The sequence below is a fragment of the Schistocerca cancellata genome, chromosome 5 (genome assembly GCF_023864275.1).
Source record: "Schistocerca cancellata isolate TAMUIC-IGC-003103 chromosome 5, iqSchCanc2.1, whole genome shotgun sequence".
Lineage (NCBI taxonomy): Eukaryota > Metazoa > Arthropoda > Insecta > Orthoptera > Acrididae > Schistocerca > Schistocerca cancellata.
The window spans coordinates 148,005,450-148,018,924 of record NC_064630.1 but is presented as its reverse complement, the minus strand read 5'-3'; the positions used below and the strand labels follow the sequence as shown (position 1 = coordinate 148,018,924).

The 13,475-nt window shown below is 41.6% G+C and overlaps 1 protein-coding gene and 1 pseudogene across 3 annotated transcripts in view; one reads left to right on the top strand and one right to left on the bottom strand.

The window, feature by feature from the left end:
- The window catches only part of LOC126188292 (juvenile hormone esterase-like), a 546,097-nt gene that overhangs the window by 354,181 nt on the left and 178,441 nt on the right, over positions 1-13,475 (top strand). The gene's annotated exons all lie outside the window — the stretch shown is intronic.
- Positions 11,292-11,409, bottom strand: LOC126189952 (5S ribosomal RNA; annotated as a pseudogene).

Here is a 13,475-nt window from a genome sequence, read left to right as displayed (position 1 = left end):
TATAGTAGATTACGGTAAAAGGGGAAGGTGAATACAAAGTGAAACTACTGGTAAAAACAGAAAGAGAAAATAAAGAGAAAAATATATATATCACTAGCTCTACCACTCATCTGCAATAACATTATAGGGGCTGATACAGGTATGAAACATTTGAGACATCTTGTTAGTTCACTGATAGTATTACATCGACTCCATGCTCATGCTTCCTGTCTCCTGTGTTTGTCCATTGCATCTCACTAACTCCTAGTATCTCTATTCCCATCCTATCCATTTCTTAATTGTATTATGTATTTTCCCTCCTTGACTCATTGATTTTACATTCCAGGTTGCCACTTTTATTTCTTCTTGCCATTTGATTTTCTTCATGTCTGTACTCATAACTGTTCTTCCTAGGACATGCCATAAGGTCTCTAATGTAGTCATTGGCCACTGCATTCTACATCCTTATGCCGTTGACGATCTTCATGGTTCCCCCATCTTTAGAGGAGAGACAGGGTGTGTTTGGTGGGCGTTGCGAACGGAGCAGAAAATAGGTTTTTAGTGGATGCAGGGACACTTGTATTATGTGACTAGTTTGGACCTCTTTAACAGGAAGAGACTGAATTCTTTCTGATATGGATTACTTGGAGTGGAGGACAATGTTGTAGCATCAATGGCGTCAACATTGCTCAATTTAACATGTTCCTTGTGCTGACCATTTTCGTGACAGCTGTATTAAATTGCAGTAATTTAAAATAAAAGCGTCTTTTGTATGCCGCACATTAAGTTCTTTTTTTAAATTATTATTTAACTTGTGCATCCAGACGCATTTCACCTTATTTAAAAATGAGTGTTCTGAAGCATTACACAATTTTTTCGTTTGCACGCGTATGTTATTGTATGCATATATAGGTCACAGATTTAAAATAGTTCAATAAAATTTTTATAATAAAATGGACAGGTTCTTTCAGATTAGGAGCCTGCAGTTTTGTTTGTGGTCAGTGTTTTCGAAGTGTAGCACCATAACTGCCAGTTTCTGTGCCTAGAGTGTCATTTGTTTCTGCAAGTGCTGCCAACTTTCTTAGGTTTTGTATTGAATTGTTTTTTGCTTAGCTATTTGTGTCTTGATGTAAGTGCTGTGTGGTGGTCAAATGACGGCACGTTTGTACGATTGTCCTGTGTGAATGATTTCTTAAATGCGGATTTAAACCTTCAACTTTCATTTTGCTATCTTCAACTGTCACACCGGACTGGTTGACGAGTGACTGGATGGAAGGCTTACACCCACTTAGTGATTTTATACAGGACCAGAATTTCCTCGGGTACTCACCCAAAACTTTTGTTAAGATATGATGGTGGTTGTTGGTATATGTTATGTCTCTGAGCCGACATCTGCACACTACATCTGCAGCCACTCATCACTACAGACAGTTTCTGCACAGTGCCGCTGGGCACTACTGTTCTAGCAGGCCACTCGAGCACACCCCCATGCGCCCCATCATCTGCTCGTGACGCCACACACCGCCGCCTTCGCTCTCGTGCTGACGTCAAGCACCACCGCCACTGCGTTCACGCTGACGCCACCACGAGCACTCGAAGCACAAACATATGCTGGCTGCAGATGGAGTACTCGTATTTTCGTCTCTCGTGCCTACTAAGCTCTTCTCCCCAAGGGGGAATCTGTTTGGCAGCTCGGACAACAGCACAGCAATTGCAGGCGACAGTCAACAGGCTGACATTCGTCCGCATGCGCGCACATGCCAAAGTACCTTTAGGACAAAGCACAGCAACGATGCTGCGCTGACGGGCGTGCAGGACGCAAAGAGACACACCGGTGTGAGCTACCCACTGTTACTCAACAGACGCCTGAACCGTTCTGCAATCTAGCCAGCCACGGTCCATATGGGCCGAGTTTCATCAGCAGTGATTACATTTGAAAGAAACTCCGGATTTTCCTCTAACATGCAGACCTGAATGTGAATGTCCCTTTGCATGGGCATCAACAGTCATGTAACCCATCACAGACAAACATGTGTCATGTATAATTTTTCTGTCACCAACGTGTGGGTGGCACCCAATGAAATGTTCAGTATTCCAGAAAGTGATCTGAAGGTAATTCGTCGATCCTCTCTCACAATGATAGCAGCAGTGTTGATGTTTTTTCCTTTGAAATTGATTGTCTCCACTCTTTAAACATTTCAAACCACCTCCGAGCTGTGCTGTAGGAAGAACAGACTCTCCATAGGCCTCCTGTAACATTGTATAGACCTCATCTGAAGATTTGTTGAGACAACAGCAAAATTTCAAAGCCGCATATTATTCCTCTCGCGTTTCCTCCATTGCAGCGATAGGCGATGCTTAACATGTCTGACCTTGCCTGCCTCTCACAGGTGAGAACCAGGAGTCCCAATTACTATGACGTGTTTGTTGCACATTAAGCTAACAGAACATCATAAGATTAAATTTTAGTGCGAGAAATCATGACCATAAAAAATTATGATCACTCTTTATTAAACAGCCCTTGTACAACAGCATTCACTTAATTTCATATTCCTTGCTACAAATTTGCATCACCTTTGAAGATGACGATCTCTGTAATGTGCATTCATGAATTTATGTTACTTCTGTTTGTAAGTTATATCACAGTTGTTCATCAGTATGAGGGACACACATGCATGAGTTTTCAATAGTGTAAGACAAACAATAAAACATCCCCCATCTCACATCTTCTAACCCTGCAGTGGCCACCCTACTTACGCCTCTGCCTCTGAGGTAAGTGAGTAACCTTATTTTGCTCATGGCCGAATTCACCAACGACCACATCTCAAAATATTACTGTCTCTGTAAGTACTTTATTTTGATACTAAGCAGGAAAACTACACTTTTAAGAAGCTCTTAACATTAGTTGACTTTTTTAATTTGGCTGTTAGACGATAGATGCAAATTAGTTATAAAATGCAGCATAGAACCATTGGCCACAAGAATGCTTGAGTTGGGCCTTATGCATCTTGCCAGCTGCGGTTCGATGAAGACTGCTCTAGTGGAACATCTGGCCAGTACAAACGCGGCTGTGTATGTTTGAGGGGTAACTTTGGGCGCCGTGGCTGGTATATGGATGGTTGACCTTGTTATGTCACATACTGTATGTGACATAACAATTGTCTCATGCTCGTGTTCCCTCCATGCTCATAGCAACTCGCTACCACTACCATGCTGTTGTACACAGAATAAATTATTGCAATCCTGCTTACTAGAGATAGTATCGAGGCTCCACAATATCACTGAACACCTGTTCTGCCCATGAATTGGGCATGCATTTGCACCAGTTTCAATTACTCTAGCTGGACACGCTGTAATCCTCTCCCCCTGGCACTGTCGCAGCTCCTCCTCTACCATCACTGCATATATGGTCCCCCCTTCAGAAATCAGTAGCACACCTTCTACCCACACCTGCACAAATTTCCCTATGGCTCCCCATTTCACTGCATGAGGGTGAGTGGCATAATATCTAAATTGTGCATGACTGCCTGTTACCTGAAGCCTAACCAGTACATCAACATTGCTGTCCTCAGCCCTACGAATGCCATCTGGTAACAAAAGTCAAAATTCTCGAATGGGCTCTGCTACCAATCTCAGCTCTGACAGTAGTTCCCCCTGCACTTTCAACAACTCCAACAGATTCGGTACTGGTGACAATAAAAGTGCACTCAACTGCAATGTGCAGTGAATATCCTCATGTACACTCATCATTTCCACTCTCGTGTCCCAAACTCTGTTTGCTAGTGATTGCAACAATCTTGTCACTTGCGACTCCTGCATCCAGTACATCTATCCATGTCTGCTTGGTCCCCAGGACTTGATTTACAGTGTCCTCCAATGCATTTCCATACTCCGTTTCCTCACTTATCAGCTCTCAAAGCATACACGTATTGTTTAACACTCTGTCCAAATTCTCTGTCTATACAACAAACCGAAGGGTGGCTGAGAGATATTGGTGGAAGCGAAAAAAGGGAGATATGGATCAGTATGTAAGGAACTATGAGCAGTATGTGCAGTGTGTGCAGTGTGTTGACTTAGTCATAAATGAATATCATTTCAGAAATTACCAGAAGTGTCAAAGCCCTTTGAAATGACTGGGGTAGATGTGTATGGCCTCTTTAACCAGACTGGCAGGGAATCATTTTGTGCTTCTTCTTTTGATATGTAGAGGTAATTGCTATTCCAAACCACCAAGCAGTTACTATCACACAAGCAATGTTTGACAGGTGAATACTTAAGTTTGGGGGGACAAGGAACAACAGTTACAAGCTGAGGGAAAAATTTTATGTTGCACTTGATGAAGGAATCATGTAGCTTGTTATGTATGAAGAAATTAAGAATTGATCTGCTCCACCCACACTCGAGTGGTAGAGCGGAATGTGTGTATCAGACGATCGGAAGGACGTCAAGTTACTATGCGAACTCACACCATAATGTTTGGGATAAATGTCTTTTGTTCTCGTGACTGCATAATACAATTCAAAGGTCCACAATAGTACAGTGTTATGTCCGTGCAAGATGGTGTATGGAAAAAAAAATCTCATTGCCATTTGATTTGATAAGGTGAAAAGAGGCAAGGATAGAGAGTCAGTCCATGAATACACAAGAGCAATGAGAGAAGTATGGAAGCAGGTGTAAAAGGCAAATATAAAGATAGGAGAGAAACAGGAGGAAGCTATGAAATGCAGTGTTAAGCCTACCACATTATAGAGTAGGGCAGTAGGTGATATTATCCAGCCCTTAAACACCAAAGTGTAAGACAAATAAATCTGTCACAACTTCCCAGTGACCCTACCAAGTGATAGAGACTATTTCACCATTCAACATTAGGCTACTGCTGTGAATGGATCGATAATAGTGGATTTGGATGTGTGTGATCATGCAGAAGCACCAACAGGTCAATCCCATGAATAGTATGAATGGAGCCAGAGAAAGAGGCAAAAAGAAAGAAGCATTAGAGTACACATAAAAGATGATAAATGAACTTGTTTGAAGAGTACTATGTGCATTAGGACTGAAAAAGAAACAGGGGCATTTTTATAGTGTTTGTTGTGATTATTTGGGGTATTATGTGCAAGGTAGTTAGTTGTTATGTGTTAAGGGTGAATGAAAAATAGTTTCTTTAATTTTATTCTTATGCAAAGTGCTGATCAGTGACAGCGGTCTTCTGAGGGGGGAGAAGGATGATAGTAGTCCCTGTCCTAAGGTTGCTGTACACTAAAAGCAAGGATGGGAAGGATGCCAGTCATTGTGGTGCTGTACCTCTTCACCTGGGGTGAAGTGGGAGTGCTGTGGAACCAACACCTGGAGGGAGGATTTCTGTTAGCCAGACAAGAAGATGTGGTGATACCAGCCACCAATTGACACTGAATCTAGTTTTTAACAGATGCAAATGACGCTGGAGGAGGTGCTTTCTGGTTTTCGCCAGGTAGCAACAAACAGAGAAGTACTTGGGGAAGTTAAGGGGGCAGTATGAGAAGTTACATAAGTGCAATTCCAAGAACAAATGCAGCAAGCAGTAGAGGCAGTGCCACGTTCGCTATGACAACAGAAGAGACGATGGATGGAGGCCAGGGAAACAATTTTGAACATTATGTTTGCAACAGTGGATGCCAGTGATGTGAGAGAGCTGAATATGACAGTGGAGATGACGATAATAAGTCAGTGATGAAGTGGCATACCACGTAGATTGCGAACGTGGAGAGCAGAGTGATAAACAATACGCGTATGACCAGCCAGCACGTGATCATGCATTTCTCTAAAAATTTCTTCCTTCAACTTCGCAGGCACCACCACCAACGTCCCTAAACTAATTACTTATGCAACAGAGCGTCACACATGCTGAACTGTGACTGCATCTTATACAACTTGCAGTCACTTTCAGCGTTCTGTGCTGCTTGCCATTTAGCAGGTATTCAAACTCAGACCATCTTCTTAGCCTGTTGTACGAGTCTTTCAACCCTGATAACAATTATACAGAATGGAGTGCCAGTCCACAATTTTTGTTTGCAACGTAAGTTGTACCTTACATGCAGCTATTGAATATTTTCGATTAGTTATGCATGGTAATTCAACTTGAGTGTATCACACTTCCTTTCCAGAGGAGTGTTCCACCACAATGAATTTGAGTTAGTTCAGTGAACTATTCAGGAAGTTTCTGCGAGTCTGGAAGCACAAATAGACAAAATTCCATCGTTTGAGTAGCAGCCATTCCACACAACGTCTGTGCCTCCGAAATTTAACAAAGCCGTTACCTCTGATCTCGGATTTAAAGATTCACTTCGGACTTCAGTAACTTCCGAAAAGTCCCAACAAGAAATTATCCTCAAAATTAATCTTCTCTTGATGAATTCAGATTAAAATTCAGAAAGTTACTTTATTGTTCTTGAAGTATACCTAAGTAAATTTTCACTATCACCAATATATTTTACTAAAACATATGTCTTACAATAACATCGATGTGAATTTTAGTAGTACATCCCCCACTTGTTAGCTCAGTCTGGCTGGTGATAATAATAATGCTATCCTTCTCTTCTTTGTCTGTAGTGCTTACTACACTATTCTGTGTCTAAGTACTTTTATTCTTTTTTTAATTTAATTTTAATAAGTACTGCAAATTACGCTGAAGAGCCAAAGAAACTGGCAAACTTGCCTAATATCGTGTAGGGCCCCGCAAGCACGCGGAAGTGCCGTAACATACATGGCCTGGGCCCGACTAATGTCTGAAGTAATGCTGGAGGCAACTGACACTATGAATCCTGAAGGGCTGTCCATAAATCCGTAAGAGTACCAGGGGGTGGAGATGTCTTCTGAACAGCACGTTGCAAGGCATCCTAGATATGCTCAATAATGGTAATGTCTAGAGAGTTTGGTGGCCAGCTGAAGTATTTAAACTCAGAAGGGTGTTCCTGGAGCCACTCTGTAGCAATTCTGGATGTGTAGGATGTCACATTGTCCTGCAGGAATTTCCCAAGTCCGTCGGGATGTACAATGGACGTGAATGGATGCAGGTGATCAGACGGGATGCTTATGTACGTGTCACCTGTCCGAGTCGTATCTAGATGTATTAGGGGTCCCATATCACTGCAACTGCACGCACTCCACACCTCCATCAGCTTCAGCAGTCCCCTTCAGACATGCAGAGTCCATGGGTTCATGAGATCGTCTCCATACCCATACACGTCCATCCATTTGATACAATTTGAAACGCGGCTTATCCGACCAGGCAATATGTTTCCAGTCATCAACAGTCCAATGTCGGTGTTGACGGGCCCAGGTGGGGTGTAAAGCTTTGTGCCGTGAAGTCATCAAGGGTACACAAGTGGGCCTTTGGCTCCAAAAGCACATATCGATGATGTTTTATTGAATGGTTTGCACCCTGACATTTTTTGATGGCCCAGCATTGAAATCTGCAGCAATTTGTGGAAGGGTTGCACTTCTGTAATGTTGAGCAATTCTCTTCAGTCGTCGTTGGTTACGTTCTTGCAGGATCTTTTGCTGGCCCAGCAATGTCGGAGATTTGATGTTTTACTGGATTCCTGATATTCATGGTACACTCATGATATTCTCGTATGGGAAAATACCCACTTCATCACTACTTCGGAGATGCTGTGTCCCATCGCTCTTGCGCCGACTAAAACTCCACGTTCAGACTCACTTAAATCTTGATAACCTGTCATTGTAGCAGCAATAACTGGTCTAACAACTGTGACAGACTCTTGTTGTCTTATAAAGTCGTTTCTGACTGCAGCGCTGTATTCTGCCTGTTTACATATTTCAATATTTGAATACGCACACGTATACCAGTTTCTTTGGCACTTCGGTGTATATCACAATACACTTCTTAGTTCAGTATCCATTACCTTCCTCAGTTTACATTACCGTTACCTGATCCTTGAGCGTTATGATTGACTGCTCATTCAAAAATTTCACTAGACACAAATACCACACCTTACCAATATAAGGAATTCATCATCAACAGTCCACAGAGTTCGCTCATGCCAGCCGTCTCCCCGTGCAGCTAGGGCTAATGGACACCCTATTGGATGGCCAATACAATTCTAAAACACAATTCAAAAAGGGTTTAACAACACTGTGCAATAATTGCTCTATCCTAGTAGCACTCCTCTTAGTTGGACAGCTTCACAGATCCACCAAAAACAATACCACAAGCAACTCAAACAATACTAAAACCATTCACTGCACAGTACTTGCCAATGCCGCCCAGCAGCTACCACCAGGACACGAAAAACTAACATTAACCCCTCGTAGGTGCTACTAAATTTCTTTATCAACAGCACTTGACTGCCACCATACAGACGCTACTTCCCGTGGTAATTGCTCACAAAGTCGGCAGAAAGTTCCGGTGGTTAATTATTCTTGTGTTTTATGTGGTTACTGTCTAAGTTGATCTTACACCACTATCAGGTTGTCCGTTTTGCAGGCTGGGCTAGTTAGATATTTGTATGCTGGTCCGACAAGCCAATAGATTGTTCCTCGTTAAATTTCCCCTTGGCTGCCTTCCCCTCCTGGAATCAAGCCTCAAAATTGTGCAAATAGGTTGGTTTCAAGCCATCAGACAGTTACTAAATTTCACTAACTTAAACTCTATTGCAAGATTAGTTCACCACAGAATTGTTACCAATTTACCAAGTGCTTAAGACCTAAAGGCCTGCTTGCTGTCACTGTTTATACATTTGTTGTGTTCCTAGTAGCCACCACTGTGGCCAAGGGCTGTTCTAGAAGTCGGTCAAGAGGGGGGGGGGGCTAATTGGGGGAGGGGGGTTTGAGGGAGTGGAGTATCGCTTAACAAAAGGAGAGTTGGGGTCCTCCACCGACAAACTGGTAAAATTTGGTGTTGCTTAAAATAGTTTTTTTGCAACTGCCTTGGAGTTCAGGGTAAAAGAAATTTATTTTCACATGGAAGATTTTATAAATTACATAAACCATGAAAAAGGTCAACTTACAACATATACGTTTTCATTTATTTTCTGGATACAGAAAGTGACATGAATGTAAAAACTTGAACTTGACATGAATATAAAAAAATTCTGTAACAAAATTCACTCTATATTTTCGTCTTCTGCCCAATTTCCATACTCATTTGCCTCTGTTTCTTTTTACTGAATATGTCAACGATATTTTCAATGTCCATATATCTTTCTTTATGGATATTTGCAAGAGGCAATCCATTTAATCTCACCTGCCCCATTGTGTTACGCAAGTAAGTCTTTATTCGTCTCAAAGTAGAGAAGCTTAGTTCAGGAGTGCTTGTGGTGACAGGAATAGTCCCAAATATTTGAAGTAAAAAATATACATTTGGGAAAAACTGCTTTTCACAGTTCTTTAATGCTTCAATTATTGTTTTAGGTGTTTTACTTTCATCAACCGACTTTTTCTTCCATAGTTTCAGCTCTCCTTTCATTGAAAGTGAAGAACTCTCCAAAAACTGTTCATATTTCCTGGATGCCTGAATCACTTCATCCTCACTGTATTTTAAGTATGCAGGAACAGGACCTTCAAGTGGTAATATGGTGCGACAATCTTGGGGAAATCTTGTTTCTAGCTCGGCAATAAAAATGATCCAAAACAGGTAAAAATACTGTTCACCTGAAGTATTCCTCGGCGTTTGAGGCAGGAACGTTGTCTGTTTTGGTTTGTGTTGAAATAGTTCTTGGCATTGCTATTACACTTCTTATATCTTCTGCCAGTTTAACAGCGTCTTCAAAAGTAATTCCGAATTCTGTTTCCGAATCCATCCTTATATTGTTGAACACCTCAAGCACATCATTGACACGATTTAAGACAGTTGTTAAATCAATTGTAGGACTTTGGAGCTGTTCGCTTAGTCTTAGAGTTAAAGAGAAGCAATATGCTGCAGTTGCTAAAGCTACTACGAAGTCTCCTCTTGGGATAGCAGAACTAAACACACAAGCTTTACTAGCCGTTTCTGAGTTGGTTTCACGACTACTTTAAAGTCCATCAAGCAAGGTCACGACCGGGACAAATAGCTCCTTGAAAGTAATAAGGGTATCGTGTCTTTCCACCCATCTTGTTGGACACATTGCCTTCAACTTTGTTTTCTTTGACTCTGTGAACGGTAGTCGTGATATAGCTTCCTCTACGGAACTTTTTCTGTTTGCAGAGGCAGACAAGAATTCTGAAACTGATCCTACAATTCCCATCATATTTCTAACTATTGGAGTATGGTATAACAAGACATAGAAATACACAAGTTCAAAGAGTGTCACCGAGCGAGGTGGCGCAGTGGTTAGCACACTGGACTCGCATTCGGGAGGACGACAGTTCAATCCCGTCTCCGGCCATCCTGATTTAGGTTTTCCGTGATTTCCCTAAATCGCTTCAGGCAAATGCCGGGATGGTTCCCGTGAAAGGGCACGGCCGATTTCCTTCCCCATCCTTTCCTCACCCGAGCTTGCGCTCCGTCTCTAATGACCTCGTTGTCGACGGGACGTTAAACACTAATCTCCTCCTCCTCCTCAAAGAGTGTCTAAAACAGTGGGTATAAATAGCCAACGGTTGTTTACTAAAAATAAGAACTTGAACTCCTTTAAATCTCCCAGCCACGTTTGAGCCGCCATCATAGCCCTATCCACAAAGATATTCATACCTCAGCCCCAGTGTCTTGAGTTTTTCATCAATGGCTTCTGCAATCGAAGTGCCAGTAGTTGATTTAAGTTCAGTAAAACCCCAGAAAGTCTTCTTTGGTAACAAAGGTCTCTATGTCAATGTACCTAATACAAAATGTCATCTGTTCCTTAGTGGTGACATCAGTTGTTTCATCACACATAATGCTAAAAAAATTAGCCTTTTTCACATCGCTCGACACTGAGGAGCGAACAGCGTCACCAATGCAATATGTGCCTTCGTTTTGGACTGTGTTACTTATCGTAGAACTGTTTTGGCCACATGTACTGAAATGATGTTTTAAATCTTCATCTCCAGCATCCACGCTAAAAGTCAAAAGACTCTCAAACACTCCACGTTTTCACTCTAGAAGATCATCAGTTTTTTCTTCTTTTAGCTGAGGATTTAAACCATGATCACGATGTCCTCATAAAGATAGGTTATTTCTAGCACACAGGCCTATAGTCTTTATAATAGCACTCCGTCTTCAGGATGCGAATAGCAGGGGCGTGTGGTCAGCACATCACTCTCCAGGTCGTTATGATGGTTTTCTTTGACTGGAGCTGCTACTATACGGTCGAGTAGCTCTTCAATTGGCATCACGAGGCTGAGTGCACCCCGAAAAATGGCAACAGCGCATGGCGGCCCAGACGGCCACCCATCCAAGTACTGGCCACGCCTGACAGCGCTTAACTTCGGTGATCTGACGGAAACCGGTGTTTCAACTGTGGCAAGGCCATTGCCCCTTTATAATAGGCCTCAAGCGTTTCCGGTTATCTTCAATAACTGAAGATTTCTTGGTATCGAGGACAACAGCAATACTTTTTTTTACTTCATTCCATAGACTTGGTGAACTCTATAGCCTTCTCCATAGAAAATTTGTGATATTTTGTGTTTTCATGATGATCTTCCGTAGCCTTTTTCCATTTGACCAGTGGTTCTTTTACCAGTATTTTCAACGCCTATAAAAATAATTTAAAAATGTCTTAGGTAAAGAATTAAGTAAAGAAAAAATAGTGCAAACACCAAACTTTGTAAGCACTCGAAATGTTAGCAACATAGAAATTTTTGCTGAAAAATCAAGCCTGAAAACTATTTGAATAATTATGTTTTTGTATCTGCAGTGTTTCCAATTAAAAACCACACCTCCAAGTTATTTATGTTTTTTACCAAGCCAGTTAAAGGTTTCAATTATTTAGAATAATGAAAAGCTGTAATAAGTACCTGGGAGCCGATTCCAGCACCTGAAGGGAAAAACAGAACGCATGCAGTACAAAATCCACCGCGTAACATTTTACTGTATGAAAGCCAGTTGTACTGGGTCATCCATTCATGCTTAAATCTTCGGTTTTGCTTCCCTTCGAATTGAGTAGAGAAAGAAAAGTTTACAGGAGGCTTCCAAGTATTCTTTACAAACTTAAGCTTATCATCATGTAAGGCGCCTTTAACAGCTCTTCCTACATCATATGGGTCATAATATGTTTGTCATTTCTGGTCTTTCCTGCTGTGAATTAAATATGCTTTAAATGTCAGTATTATGTACAAGTGGCTCAACACAAAAGTATATAGCGTTATTTACACATACAAATAATTTTAATTTATATGACCACTAAAAAGTCACCATTTGTCTTCTAAAATATTAACATTACCCCATATCCCTCGGTCTTGCCCCATCCCGCTACAAACACGCACCCTCGGTAAACAGTATTGAAATGGTCTTGTGTATTGACATGCTTAATGAAGGTACTAGCTGCAGCAATTTCATACAGTAATGACAAGACAAAAAGACTCAGAACAGTGAAACAGTAAAGAATAATAAAGCAGACACAATGGCTACTTCAGACAGCGTTTCAGCTACCTAATGTTACCGGCAGCCCGGAACAAGTGACTGCCATCACCAGCCTTCTACCAATTCAAGACTGTCAAGATACATATCGGTATTTATGAGTCCAAAGATACATAAAATCTAAGTTTCTCTTAATTTATTGGCCTTTGTCTGGGAGTTTTGTTTGCAAATGTTCCTACAGAAAGGCTTCAAAATTTAACATTAGCGATCTAGTCAGTCAAGGTCGTTGGTTGGTTCCGTCCTGTGTCATCAGCCAGTAGCAGTCAGACTGATAATAGCAAAACCAGGAAAGATTCCACATCACATTACTTACTGCAGGCCTATAAGCTTTCTTCTAATAGTCTGAAAAGCTTTTAGAAACTTCTGAAATGCTCTCACATGTTTATAGACTATAACTGAAAGTTGGTAGATATTGTTGAGAAACAAAGCTTTGAATTATTTGTAAAGTGACAGAATAAATGAAGGTCAATTTCGCACCTTACATAAGAGCTTTATATATCGTAACAAAAAGGTGAATATGACACCTAACTTAATTCGGCAGTAATGAGCAAATTTGCCTACAAGTATGTAAGGTAAAAGGGATAACACTCAATCGACGGTATTAACGCACTGATCATATAATGCATATCTATGAGCAGAAGGTGAGACAAGCAGCAAGAGGAAACGTTTTGATTTGGAAGCAATCGTGAGGAGAGGTGAAGGCCACACCACAGGGGGTGCCACGGAAAGCACTTAAGGTGCATCCCAAGGTGGGAGTCAACAACTGACCGACAAGGTGACTCAGACCCCATTGGTCGAAAAACGCCGTGACACAGAGAACGAAAGAACCCAGGTGGGAAGACAGTTCGGCTACTAGAAAGTCAAGACGGAAATTTCGAGGACTCTTCTCTGAACAGGCGTCAAGTGCAGAATGGGGCGCATAATGCTGTAACGACGCAGAGGAGAAATTTGTGGGAACACAGCG